The sequence below is a fragment of the Neophocaena asiaeorientalis genome, unplaced genomic scaffold, assembly GCF_003031525.2.
Source record: "Neophocaena asiaeorientalis asiaeorientalis breed wild unplaced genomic scaffold, Neophocaena_asiaeorientalis_V1.1 scaffold828, whole genome shotgun sequence".
NCBI lineage: Eukaryota > Metazoa > Chordata > Mammalia > Artiodactyla > Phocoenidae > Neophocaena > Neophocaena asiaeorientalis.
In genome coordinates, this window is record NW_020175443.1 from 1,485,463 (window position 1) to 1,505,024 (window position 19,562).

General features: G+C 43.8%; 1 protein-coding gene across 2 annotated transcripts in view; it reads left to right on the forward strand.

Annotated features, from left to right (window-relative positions):
* Positions 1 to 52: 52 nt before the first annotated feature.
* Positions 53 to 19,562, forward strand: part of TCN2 (transcobalamin 2) — a 37,305-nt gene continuing 17,795 nt past the window's right edge. The window contains exons 1-3 of one of the 2 annotated variants that reach the window (XM_024767941.1): positions 53 to 137; positions 10,155 to 10,263; positions 18,044 to 18,166. The gene's annotated coding sequence lies outside the window, so the exon portion shown is untranslated. The remainder of the gene's footprint in view (positions 138 to 10,154; positions 10,264 to 18,043; positions 18,167 to 19,562) is intronic. The other variant, XM_024767943.1, reaches the window with a different exon arrangement.

A 19,562-nucleotide genomic window follows, 5' to 3' on the forward strand; every position in this document is an offset into this window, starting at 1 on the left:
ACGTTATAAGCCCCGTTGCCTGTTGGGATGGAAGGGGGCGGAAGACTTAGAGGTGACGCAGCGCCTTCTGGGATGCAGAGGGGAGAAGCACTCCGAGGTGAGGGAGTACGAGTCTCCCTTGAGAGGCCGCCTCGGCGGTAAGTGAAGCTGGGAGCGCTTCGCCGGTGGCTATTAGCTTTTGCTTTTGTCCATTCGCTGTTACCGGGATAAACAGAGCAAAAGCAGACTTTTTTCTTCACAGGGGTGGAGAGACTCGAGAGGCCACTTATATTTTCTGAGCCTTAGCGGAGGGTTGAAAAATGACGAAAGACCAAGCAGAATTACAGAACTCGTGGTATATTTAAAATAAACATTTAAGACGTTTTGAGCTTTTAATATGTATACACAAATTTCGTAGTGTGTTCCTCAAAGAATAATTACAAATTTATACAAATATTCACACCAAGTGGTGTGGTCTGGGAAGCAGGTACAATTTGTAAAATTTGGTGTTTTCTTCTTTCAGGCCTCTAAAGTCCATTTGGAGATTGCCTCAAATTTTTATTTATTTATTTATTATTTAAGTTATTTTTGACTGCTGCGGCACATGGGATCTTCACTGAGGCATGGGGGATCTTTCGTTGTAGCTCACAGGCTCCCGGTCGTGGTGCGTGGGCTTCTCGCTAGTTCCGGCATGAGGGTTTTTCTCTCTCTAGTTGTGGCGCTCTGGTTCCAGAGCGTGTAGGCTCTGTAGTTTGCGGTACTTGGGCTCTAGATGAGGCGCGAGAGCTCCGTAGTTGTGGCGCACTGGCTTAGTTGCCCCTCAGCGTGTGGGATCTTAGTTCCCTGACCAGGGATCGAACCTGTGTCCCCTGCATTGTAGGGTGGACTTTTTACCACTGGACCACCAGGGAAGTCACAAGTTTGCCTCATTTTTTTTTTTTGGTACGCGGGCCTCTCACATATGTGGCCTCTCCTATTGCTGAGCACAGGCTGCAGACGCGCAGGCTTAGCAGCCATGGCTCACGGGCCTAGCTGCTCCGTGGCACGTGGGATCTTCCCTGACCCGGGCACGAACCCGTGTCCCCTGCATTGGCAGGCGGACTCTCAACCACTGCGCCACCAGGGAAGCCCCTGCCTCAAAATTTTTAAATTGAGGCCCTGTGAATGTGACCTGACCCAAAGTTGTAGTGATAGAACTCACCCTTTAAAGGTAAATACAGACATTAAACACTGGCTAGTGCTTGTTTTGAACAATGTGCATTTTATTATGTACTTTCAATTAAAGCTAAAGTAAAGTAAAAACCGAGTGATTCTACAAACAGTGAAAAATGAAATGAAATGAAAACCAGCTAGGGGAAGGTGAGCTGGCAGAACATTGAATGAACTTGCCAGAGAGGTGTGAGGAAAACCAGGGTCATGTGGTGCTCCCAGCAGAAGACCAAGGAGTGTTCCAGAAGTGGGGCAGGAGAGAAGGAAGGATGGCAAAGATTGGTGCCACCATGAAAGTTATAAAAGGTGCAGAGGTGGTGGTCTCTATCACATCTCTGTTTAATTCATCAGTCTGGTACCTGTAGAAACTGGATTGATTCTGGAGAATGACTATAGATTACTGTGAACTCAAGCAAGTGATAGCCCTGATCACAATTGATGCGCTTGAAATTGTTTCATTGCTAGAGCAGATTAATAAGGCTTGAGGTATATGGTTTGTTTCCATTGATTTAGCAAGTTCATTCTTTTACATTCCACTTAGAAAAGAGGATCAGGACTTCCCTGGCGGTCCAGTGGTTAAGACTCCACGCTTCCAATGCAGGGGGCCTGGGTTCGATCCCTGGTCTGGTAACTAAGACCCCACATGCTGCGTGGTGTGGCCAAAAAATAAAGAGGATCAGAAACACTTCTCATTCTCATGGAACTGACAATAATATTCATTTAGTTTTACGTTGGGGCTATGTTAACTCTCCTGCCCTCTGTTATAATACTAGTCTGAAGAGATCTGGATCATTGGAACAGCCCACAGATGTGACACTGATCTGTTACACTGATATCATGCTGATCAGACAGGACATGTAGAGAGGGCTCTGAAGCAGGTCCTGGCTGCAGAGCAAACCGTGCCCCACTTGGACCATCGGATCCAGCAGACCCTATGGTGTTGGTGGAGTCAGCGGAGGGAAAGATTCAGTATAGAGCTTATGGCAAGCCCCAGTGGGAGAATCACAATGCAGAACTCTGGAATTCTTGGGCAAGGTCATGCCACCTACTGCAGAGAAGTGTACACCATTGAAGAAATACCTGCTGGCTTGTTACTGAGCCCTGGTATAAAACAGTTGGCCATTGGTCATCAAGTGACCAAGTTCAGAACTTCCAATTATGAGTTGGGTTATTTTGGACCCAGTGAGGAATAAAAGTAAATGGGCCCAGCAGAGGTCATTGTAAATATAATCAAGCCCTCCTGGGACCAGAGGACACAAGTAAGCTGCATGAGCGAGTAGCCTAGGACCCCTATTGCACACAACAGTTGCTCCAAAATCCCTTCCCTGTTTGCCCCTAAGCCTGTATGGAGGTCCCATATGACTAGCTGAAAACGAGGAGGAAAAGACTCAAGCTTGGTTTCTGGACAGTTTGGCTCAGTGCACAGGTGCAAAGCAAAAATAGACCACAGCTACATAGCAGCCACTTTCAGAGTTGGTCTTGAAAGACAGTGGAGATGGAAAATCTTCCCAATAGGTGGAGCTGCAAGCAGTCATCCGCTTTTTATGGAAGGAAAAGTGACCTAAGTGGAAAATACAGATAGGTTCCTGAGCAGTGGTCAGTGGTCTGGCTGTCTGGAAGGGGATCTGGAAGGAAAAGGACTAGAATGTAGAGATAAGGAGATCTGAGGTAGAGGCATATGGCTGGATGAGAGAAATAGAGAAAACACTGAGCTTCCAATATGCCACTATTCCTTGAGGAGACCAACTGGCCACTTGATAATTCAGCTACAGTGGGCCTTTCTGTCCTGGAAATGTCATCAGTTTGTCCTCAGAGAGAGATACCTAATCTGGGCAAGGGTCTGCCTTGTCTGCCTGCAGACTCAGCCAGAGCCACTATTCAGCAGCCTATGGAATGCCTGATCTACAAGCATGGAATCCCACGTATCATAGCCTTCAACCAGGGACCTGTTTTACATGCAGGGAGGTGTAGGAGTAGGCCCATGGCCTTGGGATCCCATGGATATACCACCTACTGCACCATCCAGAGACATCCAGCATCACAGAATGCTGGAACAGCCTTCTACAAGCATAGCTGAGGTACCAGCTTGGAGGAAATACTCTGTGATAAGCCAACCCGCTTACTCCCGATGACTCACTGGGAGAATATTGTGCTTCCCATTCCTGTAACTGAGCTCTGCAATGTTGGAGACCCTGATCCTCAAAGAGGACTTGCTTTTCCCAGGGGACACAGAAAGGGTTCCATTGAATTATAAGTTGTGGCTACCACATGAGTACTTTGACCTTGTGCACAGGGACCAGCAGGTTTGAAGAAGAGTCACTGTACTGGCAGGAGTAGTTGACCTTGAGCAACTGGAAGAGGTCACACTGCTCTACACAATGGGGATGGGACAACACATGCAGAACCCAGGTGAGCTGCTTGGGAGCCTCCTGGCACTCCATTGCCCACTGCAACTGAGAATGGACACATGAATTACCCCTGGCATGAAAAGAGTTAACATACCAAGGGTTCACGACCCTCAGCAATAAAGTTTGGATTATGCTATCAAGACCTGCTGAGGTAAGAGCTGAGACTCAGGTGAGTTTAGGATGGATGGTGGAAGAAGATGAATACCAGCTGCAGCCCTGAGTCACGGATCAACCAAAGCAATGGAGGTTATGGTTTATTCTAGTAGCATCCCTTTTCTTAGGTTCCACTCAGGAAGCGAGGCCCATGGAACTATCCCTGAACCTGTGTGGAGAAGTAAAGGTATGTGGTGCAAGGGGTAGACTGTAGTGGCTTCAAAACATGTCTCTCAGGCCTCCTACTGTGGGGAGCACAATTGCCCAATCGCCCCAGCTGTGCTCTGAAACCCATCGAGTGCTAGTGCAAAGGCTGTGCTTCCTATGGGCTCCCAGCCAATGACTGAGCACAGCAAGAATACTAAGGGAGGCCTGGTCCTTGGAGTCACAGAACTCCTCTGCTGGGTCACTGTTTTATGGCAGTCTCAGCCTATTATAGATAGTGATGCTATTGGCTAGGAGTGCCTGGGGGGCCTGTACTACCAGTGGGAGCCCCCCGCACCCCAGACATTTCCCCAACTGGAGCCAGCGTCATGGATGCACTAGTCCTTGTGGTTCTCACTGTGATTGCAAGATACACCTCAGCAACAACCATTAGGGAACTTTGGGGGGAAAAGAAAAGGTTTATTACAAGTCCTGGAGGGTACCTGGCACGTCTGGGGCCACACAGCAAGGTCACAGGTAGAGAGAGAGCATGCACCTGGGGTTTTGCCTTTATTGGGGTTGAGGATGAGGTGCCTAGGGTTTCACAGGTTCACTCTTTATTGGCAAATTTAAAACAGAAGAGCCAGAATTAGGACACAGGAAGGGAAAAGTGGGGTCACTCAAGCAGTCAGTTATGTAGGTTACCCAGGACTTTCTAAAAGGGGAATTTTGGGGAATTCCCTGGAGGTCTAGCAGTTAGGACTCTGCACTTTCACTGCCCAAGAGGCAGGTTCAATCCCTGGTCAGGGAACTAAGATCTCACAAGCCGCTGGGGTAAAAGAAAAAGGTGGGGGAGGGACGTCATGGGTGGGGGCAGCCTGTCTCCTTATCTATTTGTTTAACTAGTAACTGTGTCCCGCAAAATGTTTGAGGTGCGTGTCTTTGAAATGAATGCCTCAGCAATCGAAAGCTTAATGTCAGGCACTTAAAATTAAAAAAAAAAAAAGCTTACTGTCAGGCACTTACACTACAGTAACTTTTTTTTTTTTTATTTATTTTTATTTTTGGCTGCATTGGGTCTTTGTTGCTGCGCTCGGGCTTTTCTGTAGTTGCGGTGAGCAGGGGCTACTCTTCGTTGTGGTGTGCAGGCTTCTCATTGGGTGGCTTCTCTTGTTGCAGCGCACAGGCTCTAGGCACGTGGGCTCAGTAGTTGTGGCTCGCAGGCTCTAGACCGCAGGCTCAGTAGTTGTGGTGCACGGGCTTAGTTGCTCCGCGGCATGTGGGATCTTCCCAGACCAGGGCTCGAACGCATGTCCTCTGCATTGGCAGGCAGATTCTTAACCACTGAGCTGCCAGGGAAGCCCCACTACAGTAACTTTGATCCCAGGGCTTGCCGTAGGCCTTGCTGAAAGTTTCTTAAATCTCTACAGCATTAATTATTAGAGAAATGCAAATCAAAACTACAATGAGGTATCACCCTACACCGTTCAGAATGGCCATTATCAAAAAACCTAGAAACATAACTAATAAGAACCTGCTATATAAAAAATAAATACAAGAAAATTCAAAAACAAAAAAAATCTAGAAACAATAAATGCCGGAAAGGGTGTGGTGAAAAGGGAACCCTCCTGCACTGTTGGTGGGAATGTAAATTGATACAGCCACTGTGGAGAACAGTATGGAGTTTCCTTAAAAAACTAGAAATAGAACTACCATATGACCCAGCAATCCCACTACTGGGCATATACCCAGAGAAAACCATAATTCAAAAAGACACATGTGGGCTTCCCTGGTGGCGCAGTGGTTGAGAGTCCACCTGCTGATGCAGGGGACAGGGGTTCGTGCCCCGGTCTGGGAAGATCCCACATGATGCGGAGCGGCTGGGCCTGTGAGCCATGGCCGCTGAGCCTGTGCGTCTGGAGCCTGTGCTCCACAGCGGGAGAGGCCACAACAGTGAGAGGCCCGCGTACCACAACAACAACAACAAAAAGACACATGCACCCCAATGTTCATGCAGCACTATTTACAATAGCCAGGACATGGAAGCAACCTAAATGCCCATCAACAGACGAATGGATAAAGAAGATGTGGTACATATATACAATGGAATATTACTCAGCCATAAAAAGGAACGAAATTGGGTCATTTGTAGAGATGTGGATGGATCTAGAGACTGTCATACAGTGAAGTAAGTCAGAAATAGAAAGCAAATATCGTACATTAACGCATATATGTGGAACCTAGAAAAATGGTACAGATGAACCTGTTTGCAGGGCAGAAATAGAGACACAGATGTTGAGAACAAACGTATGGACACCAAGGGGGGAAGTGGCAGGGGTGGTGGTGGTGGTGTGATGAATTGGGAGATTGACATATATACACTAATATGTATAAAATAGATAAGTAATAAGAACCTTCTGTATAAAAAATAAATTCAAAAATTCAAAAAACAAAAAGACACGTACCACAATGTTCATTGCAGCACTATTTACAATAACCAGGACATGGAACCAACCTAAATGTCCATCAACAGATGAATGGATAAAGAAGATGTGGCACATATATACAGTGGAATATTACTCGCCGTAAAAAGAAACAAAATTGAGTTACTTGTAGTGAGGTGGATGGACCTAGAGTCTGTCATACAGAGTGAAGCAAGTCAGAAAGAGAAAAACAAACACCGTATGCTAACGCATATATGTGGAATCTAAAAACAAAAACAGAAAAAATGGTACTGATGAACCTATTTGCAGGGCAGGAATAAAGAGGTAGGCATAGAGAATGAACTTGAGGACATGGGGTGGGAGGGCGAAGCTGGGGTGAAGTGAGAGTAGCATCGACATATATACACTACCGAATGTAAAATAGCTAGTGGGAAGCAGCAACATAGCACAGGGAGATCGGCTTGGTGATTTGCGATGACCTAGAGAGCTGGGATAGGGAGGGTGTGAGGGAGGCTCAAGAGGGAGGGGATGTGGGGATATATGTATGCATATGGCTGATTCATTTTGTTGTACAACAGAAAGTAACACAGTATTGTGAAGCAATTATACTCCAGTAAAGATCTATTAAAAAAAAAAAATCTCTACAGCAGTCTCAGACCTCCCTTACCTATTTCCTTCCTTCCCTCTCTCCTTCACAGGGGTCAGACCTGCACCATAGTCTGACAGGTCCACTGGCTTCCTCTGGTTCCCTTTCCCTTTATACTCATAGAATTTTCCCCGATCAATCCTATGCACATCTAATACCATCTTGGCATCTGCTCTTGGAGGACCAGGACTAACACAACCAGTCATAGATTTATAGCTTGATTTTTCACAAACCAAATACACCCATATAAGCAGTACCCAGCTCAGGAAACAGAACATGACCAGCGCCCAGGAGCCCTCCCTGCAGTGCCCCCTTCCAGTTCCTATCCCTCAAAGAGAATCACTAATCAAATTCCCACATCATACCTTAGTTTTGCCTATTTTTCAACTCTCTGTGGACAAAAAAAAAGTCACCTGCTGTATCAGTAAATAAAAAAGGATGTTCCTGCCATCAGGCCATCAGCCACTGCAGCAGCCTCACTGGGCATCCTTGCTACGAAGTCCAAGCTCATACTACTCACTGCACGACAGGCCAATAAATTGAGAGATGAGTTGTTGGGGCAAGGAATAGCGACTTTATTCAGAAAGCCAGCAGACCGAGAAGATGGTGGACTCATGTCACAAAGAACCATCTTGCCTGAGTTAGAATTCAGGCTTCATTTATACTAAAAGGAGAGGGAGTAAAGTCAAACATTTCCTGGTTCCGGTCAGCCTCAGGAGGAGATGTGTTAGTTTCCTCCTTCCTGTAGTCATTCACAGGTGGGCCTGGTCAGGATGTGAGCTAAACAAAGGGAGTTTAGCTTAGTGCTCATCACCTGGGACGCAGGGGTCCCAGAGGTGGGTCATTATAATTCAAGCTTATAGGCAACATCCCTTTAGTGATTAACTTGTAATAGAATTCCCTATTACACCCTGAAGGGATTCAGATGGAGAAAAACAGGATACTAGCCCTAGATAGCTAAGGTGCATATCAAAGGAATGATTTCAATGAGCCCAGACTCTTGCATCTTCCCATACATAGAAAAGCACTAAATTCATTAACTTGAGATGTCTGTTTTCTCTTTAATTAACAGTAATCTTTTGATGTTCCAACTACCTGGGCTTTTTGTTGTTTTTCGTTTGTTTGTTGTTTCTTTGTGTGTTTTTTGTTTATTTTTTTGCAAAAACTCCTCTATGTATCCTGGCTCCTCCCTTACCTCTTCAGAACAGTCCCTTAGAGTTATCTGAGAGGCTGTATCCTGGGCTTAAGTCCTCAGCAAGTCTGCTGAATAAAACATAATTCTAGGGCTTCCCTGGTGGCGCAGTGGTTGAGAGTCCGCCTGCCGATGCAGGGTACACGGGGTCGTGCCCCGGTCTGGGAAGATCCCACATGGCGCAGAACGCCTAGGCCCGTGAGCCACAACAGTGAGAGGCCCGTGTACCGCAAAAAAAAAAAAAAAATTCTGCATGGGGGAATTCCCTGGCAGTCCAATGGTTAGGACCCTGTGCTTCCACTGCAGGGGGCACAGGTTCAATCCCTGGTCAGGGAACTAAGATCCCTGTGTGGCACAGCCATAAAATAAATAAATAAATAGAAATTGGGGATGGGGTCAGTTGACTGTTTCTGTCTATAAGTCTTGTTGAAATCATGAAAGCTGGAATAGTCTGAGGGCTGGAGAAGCTGGGGGCTGGCTGGACATGCTTCTGTCTCTTCAGGTAATCACAGGGCTTCTTCAGGTAATCATGTGGGTTATTTTCCTGGGCCAATTTAGGCTTCCACCCAGGATAGCAGCCTCAGGGTGGTTGGACTGTTTACACAACAGCTCTCAAGTGTTGCCAAGAGCAAGGTGGCAGTGCATTATCTTTTCTGACTTGAAGTCATATATTATCACTTCTTGTATATTCTGCGACTTACAAGCAAGTCACAAATCTGCCCAGATTCAAAGGAAGAGGACTTAGACTTTGTGAATGAATGACAAAATTATAGAAGACCACAGTGGGATGGGGTATTGTTGCAGCCATCTTTGCAAAATACAATCTGATATATGCTCTTTGTCTCTATTAATGCTTTTTGCCTAAGACTATTTGATCTGATAATAATATAGCTAAGTCAGCTTTATTTTGGTTGATATTTTTCTGGTATATCTTTTTCTAACCTTTCACTTTTATTCTTTTTGCATTTTTATGTTATAGGAATTTCTCTTGAAAACAGAATATAGCTGGGTATTTTAAAAACCAACCTGATAGTCTTCGCCCTTGAACTGTTTAGTTTAATCCATTTACATGGATTGTGATGGCTGATATATTTGGGTTTCTGTCTTCTTATTTTTGTTCTACCTATTCAGTTTTTCTGGGTTTCTTTTTTCTCCCCCTCCTTTTTGTTTTCTTTTAGATTAAATTCTCCCCACAATAATTCTGTTTGTCCTTCTACTAGTTTACATACTGTTTCTGTTCTTTAAATGATTATCCAAAATTTTTAACTTACACTTAAAATCAATAGACCCTCCAGAACATAGGATTATTTATTTAAGGACACCAGCAAAATACCTTCAGAGTCCACAGAAATGATGAGATGATGATTTTAAGGACTCCTCCTTTTTTTTTAAAAGAAGTAGACCTTATTTTGGGGACTTCCCTGGTGGTCCAGTGCTTAAGAATCTGCCTTCCAATGCAGGGGACGTGGCTTCGATCCCTGGTTGGGGAGCTAAGATCCCACATGCCACGGGGCAACTAAGCCCACGTGCCACAATTACTGAGCCCACGTGCCACAACTAGAGAGAAGCCTGCGAGCCGCAACTAAGACCCAATGCAGCCAAATACATAAATAGATAGATAGATTTTATTTTTAATTTTTCCCCCCCGCCACACCACACAGCATGTGGGATCTTAGTTCCCCGACAAGGAATCGAACCCACACTCCCTGCATTGGAAGCGTGGAGTCTTAACCACTGAACTGCCAGGAAAGTCGCCAGGACTTTATTTTTTAGAACAGCTTTAGCTTTACATAAAAATTGCATAGGTAGTGCAGAGAATTCCCATATATCCCACAGTCAGTTTTTCTTATTATTAACATCTAACATTAGTATGGTACATTTGTTACAGTTAATGAACCAGTATTGATACTTTGTTATTAATATACATTATTCAGATTTCCTTAGTTTTAAACCTAATATCTTTTTTTTTTCTGTTCCAGGACACCACGTTACATTTGTCATGTCTCCTTAGGCTCCTCTTGGCTGTGACAGTTTCTCAGACCTTCCTTATTTGTGATGACCTTGACGGTTTTGAGGAGTCCTGGTCAGGTATTTTGCAGGATGTTTGGAATTTGTTTTTTTACTCATGGTTAAACTGGGGGTTGGAGGGACTTCCCTGGTGGTCCAGTGGGTAAGACTCCGCACTCCCAATACAGGGGGCCCAGGTTGGGTCCCTTGTTGGAGAACTAGATCCCAGATGCATGCTGCAACTAAGACCCAGCATAGCCAAAATAAATAAATGAAATAAATAATAAATAAATTTTTTAAAAACTGTGGGTTGGAGGAAGAAGACCACAGAGGCGAAGTGCCATTTTCATCCCATCCTATCAAGGGTGTACGCTGTCGACATGATTGTTCACCTTGGCTTTGGTCATTTGGTTGATGAATTGCTTGTTGGGCTTCTCGATTATAAAGATGCTCTTCCTCCCACCCACTTTCCGTACTGTATTTTTTGGAAGGAAGTCACTCTGCACAGCCCACACTTAGGGAGTGGGGAGTTATGCTCCCCCTCCTTGAAGGCAGAGTATCTACATACATTATTGGGAATTTTTCTGCATGAGAGATTTGTCTCTTATCCATTTGTCTTAGTCTGTCTGGGCTGCTATAACAAAATACCATAGACTTGCTATAACAAAATACCATACCATAAGTATCTTGCAAAGAACAGAAATTTGTTTCTCACAATTCTGGAGGCTGGAAAGTCCACTACCAAGGCGCCGACAGATTGGGTGTCTGGTGAGGGCTTGCTTTCTGGTTCATAGACAGCCAAAATTTCACTGTGTCTTCACATGGCTGAAAGAGTGAGGGCTCTTTCCGGGGTCTCTCTTTTTTAAAAAATTTTATTGAAATATGGTTGTTTTACAGTGTGTTAGTTTCAGGTGTATAATAAAGTGATTCAGTTATTTTATTTATATAGATATATTTATATATATATTCTTTTTTTTAACATTCTCTTCCATTATAGGTTATTACAAGATATTAAGTAGTTCCCTGTGCTATACAGTAGGTCCTTGTTAGTTATCTACTGGGGTATCTTTTATAAGGAGTCTAATCCCATGCATGACGGCTCCTAATTACCTCCCAAAGGCCCCACCTCCAGAGAAAACATGGCATGGGGATTAGGTTTCAACACATGAATCTGGGGGGACACAAACATTCAGTGTATGTCAGTGTTTATTTATTTGTTGAATCATTTATTTATATCAGTATGTAAGCATGGATATTTATTTTTTATTTTGGGTTATAGTCTAATATCACTTTTGTTGCTCAAATCAGCTTTGGCCACTAGGGGCCCCCCTTCAGTTTGCTCATGTATCCCTTTGACATGATCAGTGTGGGTCCACGTGTGCATGTGTGTACTTCCTTACCTTCTGGACCTATAAGATGCTCCAGGCTCATCTTGCATATTTCTTGTCCCAGTCCTAGTATCAGTCATATTAGGGGAACCTGGTTCCTTTTATTGGAGAATGGTTATTATAAATCAAAATCTGGGCACTCAGTAATCTTATTGCTACTGTGCTGTCTTTGCTTCTAGACCCTCTCAGCTGACAGCAAAAAGTATGTTTGTGTATACTGTTCTGTTGTGTACACACATACCTATAACTATTTCTGGATGTAACCATCTTTGTCTGTATTTAGCTAAACATGAATTCATGCTGATGTCTCCACCACTACCGTCACCACACAGATCATTCTAGCCTCCTCCCCTTGCTTGTCTGTAAACCCTGACTCCAACAGTGAGAAACCTGACTTCTGTAACCTGCCATCCATTTGCTTAATTGTTCAATTCCAATACTCATGTCTGCTAGCATCAGAATTATTAACTCTCACCCTCATGATATAGTGCTTATGTGCAGATCTTCTTGCCTTTATTCTACAGACCCGACTCATCATCACAGTTTCTTAGGCCAGCCCTCTTTCCCCCACTCTTTTTTTTTTTTTTAACAAATTTATTTATTTTTGGCTGTGTTGGGTCTTCTTTGCTGTGTGCGGGCTTTTCTCTAGTTGCGGTGAGTGGGGGCTACTCTGTTGCGGTGTGCGGGCTTCTCGTCACGGTGGCTTCTCTTGTTGCAGAGCACGGACTCTAGGCGTGCGGCCTTCAGTAGTTGTGGCTCGTGGGCTCTAGAGCACAGGCTCAGTAGTTGTAGCACACAGGCTTAGTTGCTCCACAGCATGTGGGATCTTCCCGGACCAGGGCTCGAACCTGTGTCCCCTGCATTGGCAGGCGGATTCTTAACCACTGTGCCACCGGGGAAGTCCTCCCCCACTCTTTTGGTGAGGTTGCTTCATACATTTGTAATACAATTAGATTGTTTGTCACATTCTGCATTCTATCCTGGGATTCCGTCGTCTCCTGAATAATATTTTTTTAATTTGCATGTGTTAGGTTCACTGTATGTGCTGTAAAGTTCTATAGGTTTTGACAAATATGTAGTATTATATATCCACCATTATACTCTCATACAGTTTTGCCATACTTGCTTCACCTATTCAACCATCCCTTCCCCTACTCTTTCCCCCCAGCCTCTGGCAACTACTGATCTTCTTACTATTTACCATAGTTTTGCCTTTTCCACAATGCTGTGTAATAGGAATAATCGGAGACCTTTCAGTCTTGCCCCTTTCTTCCCTCGGCAATATGAATTTAAGTTTCACCCCTGTCTTTTTGTGGCTTAATAGCTCATTTATTTTACTTTTTTTACTTAAAAATTTTTTTTGGCTGTGCCACTCAGCATGTGGGATCTTAGTTCCCTGACCAGGGATCAAACCCGTGTGTCCCCTGCATTGGAAGTGTGGAGTCTTAACCACTGGACAGCCAAGGAAGTCCAATAGCTCATTTCTTTTAATTGCTATTTTCAGTTATATAATATTTCATAGTATATATGTACCAGAATATGTTTATGCATTCACCTATGGAAAGACACCTTGGTTGCTCCCAGTTTTTGGCAATTATGTATGAAGTTGTTATAAACTCTCACATGCAGATTTTTGTGTGGACATAAGTATTCATATCTGTTGGGTAAACAGCTAGGAGCACGATTGTGGAATCTGATAGTGAAACTATGTTTTGCTTTGTAAGTAACTGCCAACTGTCTTCCAAAGTGGCTGTACCATGTTGCATTCCCACCAGCAGTGAGTGACAATTCCTGTTGTTCCACATCCTTGCCAACATTTGGTGATGTCAGTGTTTTGGATTTGAGCTATTCTAATAGGTATATAGTGGTATCGTTGTTTTAATTTGCAGTTACCTGGTGACATATGAAATGGAGCATCTTTTCATATGCTTATTTGCCATCTATATATCATCTCTGGTGAGATGTCTGTTCAGGTCTTTGGTCTTTTTTTAAATTGGGTTGTTTGTTTTCTTATTGTTGAGTTTTAAGGGGTCTTTGGATAACCATCTTTTTTTTTTTTTGCGGTATGCGGGCCCCTCACTGTTGTGGCCTCTCCTGTTGAGAGCACAGGCACCGGACACACAGGCTGAGCAGCCATGGCTCACGGGCCTAGACGCTCCGCGGCATGTGGGATCTTCCCGGACCGGGACATGAACCTGTGTCCCCTGCATTGGCAGGCAGACTCTCAACCACTGCGCCACTAGGGAAGCCCCTGGATAACCATCTTTTATCAGATATATCATTTGCAAATATTTTCTCCCACACTGTGGCTTGTCTTCTCATTCTCTTGACAGTGTCCTTAGCAGAGCAGAAGTGTTTTTTTTTTTTAAATGAAGTCCAGCTTAGCAATCATTTCTTTTATAGACCATGCCTTTGATGTTATATCTTTTTTTTTTTTTTTTTTTTTGCGGTACGCGGGCCTCTCACTGTTGTGGCCTCTCCTGTTGCAGAGCACAGGCTCCGGACGCACAGGCTCAGTGGCCATGGCTCACGGGCCTAGCCTCTCCGCGGCACGTGGGATCTTCCCGGACCAGGGCACGAACCCGTGTCCCCTGCATCGGCACGCGGACTCTCAACCACTGCACCACCAGGGAAGCCCTGATGTTATATCTTAAAAGTCATCACCTCTTCCAGAAGTTTTTTAGTTTTGTCTCTTACATTTAGGTCCACTTTGAATTAGTTTTTTGTGAAAGGTAAAAGGTATATGCCTAGGATTAATTCTTTTTTTTTGATATATCTGATTGCTCCAGCACCTTTTGTTGAAATTACTGTCCTTTCTCTATTGTCAGTTGCCTTTGCTCCTTTGTCAAAATACTGGTTGACTATTTTTGAGGTAGTCTGTATATGGGCTCTCTATTCTGTTCTGTTGGTCAGTCTGTTGATTTTTTGACCAATAGTACACCATTTTGACTACTGCAGCTTTATTGTAAATCTGGAAATCAGGTAGTGTCAGTCCTCCAACTTTGTTCTTCTTCAGTGTTTTGCTGGTTATTCTGGTTTTTCTTTGCCTTTCCACATGACCTTTAGGATCAATTTGTCAATATACACAAAATACCTTACTCGGATTTTGATTGGGATTATTCAAAACTATAGATCATGTTGGGAAGAATTGACATTTAATAAAATTGAGTCTTCCAATCCATGAACACAGAATGCCTCTCCATTTATTTAGAACAGTTTTGATTTTTAAAAAAAATTTTTTTTCCAGGGTTCTTTTTTTATTAAAGGATAGTTGATTTACAATGTTGTGTCAGTTTCAGGCATACAGCACAGATTCAGTTATATATATATAACTGAATATATATATATATTCTTTCTCAAACTCTTTTCCCTTATAGGTTATTACAAAGTATTGAGTATAGTTCCCTGTGCTATACAGTAGTTTCTTGTTGGTTATCTATTTTATATATAATAGTGTGTATCTGTTAATCCCATACTCTTGATCTATCCCTCCCCTTCCTTTGGGATTCTTTGAGGTATAGGTTTGAAGTACATTATGAAAGAGATATCATTTTTTTCTGCCATGTACCAGGCTGATTTTTAAAATATTATTTATAATAATAATAATAAATCACTTTAGTCTTCATTATCATTTATTTATTTATTTATTTTCTTTTGCGGTACGCGGGCCTCTCACTCTTGTGGCCTCTCCCGTTGCAGAGCACAGGCCATGGCTTACGGGCCCAGCCACTCCGCGGCATGTGGGATCTTCCCGGACCGGGTCACGAACCCGTGTCCCCTGCATCGGCAGGCAGACTCTCAACCACTGCGCCACCAGGGAAGCCCATAGTCTTCATTATTATTGAAGGTCTTAACAGTGGGAATGGAAGCGCTCCCAGAAAGGCAGGAGCAACAGCAGAGGAAGGTCCCTTGGCCACTGCTTGCCATGACCTCAGTCAGTTGTCTCCTCAGAGCCTCAGTTTCTTCATTCACAAACTGGAGGATGATGGAGCTGTTCTGAGGGCTAATTGAAAAAGATGTATGTCCGCTGGTACAGGGGCCACTCAGTTTTTATATCTTGAGTCAGAATCTGTTTCATGAACACAGACTGCGGGCCAGTTTCTTGACCTACTTGAATCTTCATAAAAACTCTCCCACATGTGGGTATTGTTATGACCCCTTTAGAGATTAAAAAAACGGAGGCTGAGAAATTAACACGCCCAAGTCCACACAGAAGTAAAGGGCATATTCTGCATCTGAGCTCAGTTGGTCAGATGCCAGGTGTCCTTCTAGCTCAGCCATTGCTGGCCGCACCGTGCAGCATACGGAATCTTAGTTCCCGCGACTGGGAATCGAACCTTCGCCTCCTGCAATGGAAGCACGGAGTCCTAACCACTGGACCACCAGGGAAGTCCCTAGCTCTGCCATTTCTGATCACCAGGACCTGGAGGCATTGCCTCTTCCACTGTTTCCCTGCCGATCCTCTTTCCTCAGCTACCTCCAGCCTTTACACATGCTGTTCCCTCTGCCTGGAATACTCTCCTTGGCTGGATAAGTGGCCAAAGGAAAGGAAGATGAGCCCTATATTTACTTTGAAGCTGGACCCAGACCTCTGCAAGAGTCGCCTGTAAATTCAGAACAGTTCCAAGGATCTGTCTGAGCAGCTCTCCTGGGACCTGCAAGTAGGAATCCAGTGTGTCCCCTCCTGAGGTCCTGTCAAGACTGCTAGCCTTTGAAGAGGGAGGGGGAATGCAGGGGAAAGAGGGGAAGACTGTCGGACAGGATTACTCCAATCCTGCCACAGCATCATTTGATATTTCCCAGCCTTATGTTGGGGAGAAAGAATTTTCCTCTACCCTTCAAAGGTTCTTTTGGCTGGTCTGATTATCAAATTGACATGAGACAGAGTAACAGAAAATCACATTTAATTTTGTAAGTACGAGAACCCCACATACGTGAGAGGTTCAAAGATAGAAAGGTAAAATGAGGTATTTATGCCATCCTGAGCTAAGGAATGGGATAGGGACCTGGGGCTTCAACAGGAAGGAGGGCCATTCACAGGAACAAGAAGCAAAAGAGCAAACATTTGGTAATTAGATATTTGCCCTGCCACACAGATGGGTCACTCAGATAAGATTCATCTCTGGTAATAATTCTCATTTTGGGAGAGACTTCCAATGTAAGTGCTTCCAGGTAGTTAAGGGAGGGACAGATGTTTCTCTTGAGCCCACAGGGTCTTGATTTCCTTTAGCTCAAAAGAATCCATATGCCATGGCATGTTTGGGGGAGGCTGGAGCTGAACCTCTTCAGTTGCATGGCTTAAGATGGTCCAACAGTCTTGTGTTACATGCAAGGCTGTTTTCTCTTACTTAGCTGGAATCCAGATCCTTAGAATTTGGAAACTTGCTAAGTGGACACTGACTGTTCCCTGTAACATTCTTTCCTGGATTTTGACAGATAGTTATTGATAAGAGCTGAAAGTGTTATGAGCTCGAACCACACACTACGCACCGGTGGTAAGCATTTTATAAGCGTTCTCATTTGATCCTCATGAGAAACCTGTGAGCACAGTGCCACACGCCCATTTTATAAGAAACAGGCTTAGAAAGGGTGTCTCTTGCCAAAGGTCACAGAGGCAAAACTAGAGTCCAGGTCTGTGGGATGACCCCTTTTTTGGTGTTGCTGTTGAGATTTAATAATTTTTTTTTTGCCTTATCAAGGACATTCTTAAGTGAAACCAGCTTTTCCCCACCCTGGAGTGCACGGGGGTAAAGAATACAGTAACTACTAGTACAGTTTGGTGTCACTGCCTTGATTCCTGCTAAGACACTAGCAGTTTTAGATGCCACTGCTTTATACCATGAGTGCAGATACCCAAAAAGCAAACAAGACAGATAATGTTTTAGTATTTTCTAAAGTAATTTTGAACTCACAGACCCCCTAAAAGGGTCTTGGAGGCCTCCAGGGATCCACAGACCACACTTTGAGAACAATCCTCTGGGATATGGGACTATCAGTGATTTTCTGGTTTTTCTTTCCCTCTTCTTCCTCTACCTCCTTCTTCTCCCTTAACACATTTTCTGATTTTTCATGCAATCCACATATCTTACTTATATAATTTTTAAAATTTAAGATTAATTATGAACATCTTTCCACATTAAATGGACTCTAAAATTTTAATATATTTACATTTTTAATTAAGAAAATGGATATTCCATATGTAACGATACAGCCATGTATTTATTATATTCTTCTCATGCCACCTTCACACATACAATTTTTTTTCACTTCACCTTTTTTTTTTTTAAAAATTGAAGTATGCTTGATGTACAATGTTATATAAGTTTCAGGTGTACAACATAGGGGTTCAAATATTTTCAAGGTTATACTCCATTTATAGTTCTTATAAAATATTGGCTATATTCCCTGTTTTGTACGATATATCCTTGTTCATGCATAAAATTTAATTTTTTTCCTGTTGGATTCTTTCTTAGGCTGTATCCTAGTCCAGTCGTCCTGAGACCACCAAGCACAAACCTTTAGTCTGACAGTCAGCTCAGTTGATCCACTGCAATGAGGGAGAGGAACTGAGGGCATCTGACTACACAGAAGGCAAGGTGATTACAGGATTTGGGTGAAGAGTGGGGTTAGGTTAGGTGAAATGTAAACCAAGCAGTGCTTTTCTTTTTTTTTTTGGCCGTGGCACGTAGCATGTGGGATCTTAGTTCCCTGACCAGGGATCGAAACTGTGCCCCCTGCAGTGGAAATGTGGAGTCTTAACCACTGGACTGCCAGGGAAGTCCCAACCAAGCAGTATTTTGATAGACTCAACACAGCACAGGGCTGTGTGAGAAGTGTCAGCTTCAGGTTTGGACAGCAAAGTATCCTGTGTAAGTGGAAACTACAAAGTTGAGACAGGCATGGAACGTTGAGTCCAGGAATTCCATACTGGGGCAACTTCTCTGTGTCAAAGTGACTTGGCGCCTCTGGGGTTGTTTCTTTCTTACTAACATAATTTCAGACAGCAAATTCCTGATAGTTTGTGATTGTAGGGGAAAAAAGAAATCCCAGTAAAAAAGTACAAGTAATAGTCACTCACACAGCATGGTTATCGGGACACTTTACAGTTGTTGTAACGTGACCTTGGGAGAAATAATGTTTCCTTTTTACATTGCAGCTGGCTTTGTCCGTGCCTGTCTGGACAGGCAAACTTTTACCTGCTCATTCCAAGCTAATCTTTACTTTCTAGCTATAGACCCCCAAACAGAAGTCCTGAACCAAATGATTTAGTCGTTTTTCTTTTTCACTTCCCCTGACTGCATTACCTGAAACAGTCCAGTTCCACCCCCAATCAGTCACTCTGTTTCTGATAGCTATGGAAATGCACCTCGTCCCCACTGGTCACTGTGGTACATTCGAGTCCTCAGGGATCAGAGGTGACTCTCCCAAGGAAGCTGCTTCTCACCAGAGGCTGCTGTCCTGGAGATGGCAGGAAACAGAATCATTGCCACTGGCCACAGGCAGAGGGTTGGGGAGCGGGGCAGTCCCATCCCAAACCAAGGCAGCTCCATTGCCCACAAATTTCCAAGGCCCCCGTGGAAGTCTGAACCCAAGAACCTGCAGAAGTTGGGCCTCTAGCTGGCATCCCTCCTTCTCTGGAACTTCACCCTGATGGGCCATGCCCAGCCTCCTTGCACTAGACGATCTAATTTTATATTTATAAGGTACTTCCGTAAACAGATGCAGTCTCTATTTATTTATGTCTGTATTTATTGGCTTGTGATAAGTCAGGCACAAAACTGGATTATCTTGAAAGACTGAACTGTGGCAATTTGCCATAAAATTATTTCAATAAAAATTTTATTTAGAAGTGATTAGAGATGTTTTAAGGTCATAACATCTTCACAAGTTGAGCTGGAAGGGAGCTTAATTAGAATGATCTTCTCCAACCCTTTCAGCTCACACAGGAGAAACTCTTTCAAACTCAGAGAGGTTAAGTCACCTGGCCAAGGT